The sequence below is a fragment of the Leptonychotes weddellii genome, chromosome 9 (assembly GCF_054177405.1).
Source record: "Leptonychotes weddellii isolate Sample4059 chromosome 9, ASM5417740v2, whole genome shotgun sequence".
NCBI lineage: Eukaryota > Metazoa > Chordata > Mammalia > Carnivora > Phocidae > Leptonychotes > Leptonychotes weddellii.
Window position 1 is genome coordinate 103,782,470 of NC_138377.1, and position 2,672 is coordinate 103,785,141.

The window sequence follows — 2,672 nt, forward strand, 5'->3', positions numbered from 1 at the left end:
CATTTAGTCATCAAATATATTACTGTGCCTTGAACAGTGATATGTAGCTAGGACCACATGCAGTGAACAAAGCAGACATTGTACTCATGGAGCTTAAGTGTAGTGAGAAGACATATTAAAAATAATTATTAACATTTTTAAAAAGATTTATTTATTTAAGAGAGAGAGAGCGATTGAGAGAGTGAGCATGGCGGGGAGGAGCAGAGGGAGAGGGAGAAAAAGTCTTAAGCAGACTACATGCCAAGTGTGGAGCCCGACCTGGGGTTTGATCTCACAACCCTGAGATCATTAACTGAGCCAAAACCAAGAGTTGGACGCTTAACCAACTGTGCCACCCAAGTGCCCCTAAACAAATAATTATTATAAGGTGATGAATGCCAAGAAGAATTAGAGGATGCTATTAAAGCTTATAAATGCAGGCCTTACTTAGCATAGGTGGCAGAGATGGTGGTTAGATCTTGGCTGCTCTTCCCTGAGGAAGTGACCTTTAAGCTAAGACTTGAAGAATGAGTAGAGGATAGTGAGGTGAAGGGCCCAGGATATGGGAAAAGAAATCCCAGCAGACATGTACAAAGGTCCTAAGGCAGTACAGAGATGGAGCTTTTAAATGACTGAAAGCAGACTCATGACCTAGTGTGTAATTAGTCAGAGAGAGAGGGATGTAGAATGGTTTAGGAAGGTAGGCAGAGTTTGACATTTCAGAGCCTTGCAAGCCATGATCAGAATTCTAGACTTTAACCTGAGGATAATGGGAAACCAGCGAAGGGCTTTAAACATAGAAGTGTTATGATCATACTTGTAAGGGATCACTGAGAAGACTGCACTGGTGGGGAGCAAAAGTGGATCCAAGGAATTGCTTAGGAGACTATTACAACACCTCAGGTGAGAGAAGATGGCTGCTTGGACCAAGGCAGACATAGTGAATGTAGAGAAAAGTGAAGAAGACATCTAAAGATATTGAGAAGATAGGCCCACAGAATTTGGCACTAAATGATTGTGAAAAATGAGGAAGAGGGGAAGTATTAAGAGTTTGGACACAGGGTGCCTGGGTGGTGTTGCTTGAGCATCAGACTCTTGGTTTTGGCTCAGGTCATGATCTCATGGGTTATGGGATCAAGCCCCATGACAGGTTCCACACTTAGCAAGGAGTCTGCTTGAAGAGTCTCGCCCTCTGCCCCTCCCCACAGACACGTGTGCACTCTCTCTGTGTCCTCTCGCTCTCTCTAAAATAAACAAATAAATCGTTAAAAAAAAAAGAGTTTGGACACATTAAGTTTTAGGGGCCTGAGAGACAAAGGGGAGAAGATACAGAGAAGGCACTTGTGTATACAAGACTACAGTGCAGAAAAAAAGTCTGCCTTAGAAATAGAAACTTGGGGATAAGTTTATAGAGACCATAACTGGAACCCTGGAAGAGATCATTGAGGAAGAAAGAATAGGCCAAGGAGAAAAGAGACAAATAAAGGAAATAATCAAAGGGTTTATTCCATTGCAAGAAATAACATACACCTAAGAACATATAACAACTTTATTTTTGAGATCTGTGCTCGTTATTAATCTATCGTTTCTCAGTTTCAAATCCACCCTTCAATACTCTGCTTGGGGTATTGTGCTACGGACCATATTTCTCTTTGCCTACAAGGCAGTAGGGGTTGCTTGAAGGAGACCAAAAGGCTGGAGAAAGGAAGAGGGGCTTGTTCTTTTCTTGTTTTTCCTTCCTGTTCCTGTCAGCATTACCCCAGCAGCAGTCCTCCATCCTGGTGGTGGCAGTTGGTCTCAAGAGCAGCAAACAAGTCCATTTGTGGTATGTATATACTCTCAAACCCAGTCTTGCCACATCCCCTCAAAGACATCAGCCTTGCTGCCCCCAAATACCAATATCTTCCTCACCATGCTTACCTAAAGATCATTTTCTCTGAGCCTGGCTCCTTATCATGTTGCTCATTTATCCATCCAAGAGTATAGTAGAAACTTGGTCAAATGCCTGCACCCTAACTTCAAGAAATGTGAGTTCCGACTCCTACGCTGAAGAGGTGGGATTCATAATGTGAGAACTGAGAACTGCAAAAACACTCAGCACGAATACTACATTCAATCCCCTGCACTAAGAGACTTGACCAAAATTTTACATGGTTTCTAGCAGCCTAGTGGCTGCATCCCTAGGACAACCCAGCCCCCTCTTGAGTTCCTGTCTGGAAAAGCTCAGGGCTGTCAAAGGAATTTCCTGTCTATACTAGCCAACACTTGAAGGTCTCTGATCTCCCTTTCCTAGCGAATTTATTAAAAAGACTTGCAATTGTGAATCCTTCCTCTGTCCCTTCAAGATGCACGTGTATCTCCTGCAATTCAGGAGTGTCTTTCTCAAGGACCTGAAAGCCATTCCTTTAAAAAGTCATCATCAGGGGCACCTGGGTGGCTCAGTCGTTACGCGTCTGCCTTCGGCTCAGGGCATGATCCCGGGGTCCTGGGATCGAGCCCCGCATCGGGCTCCCTGCTCCGCGGGAAGCCTGCTTCTCCCTCTCCCACTCCCCCTGCTTGTGTTCCCTCTCTCGCTGTGTCTCTCTCTGTCAAATAAGTAAAATCTTTAAAAAAAAAAAAAAGTCATCATCAGGAGAGATAGGGCCTCTGTCTCCCAGTCTATATGGGAGGAGAGAATCCTAACTTCCACAATT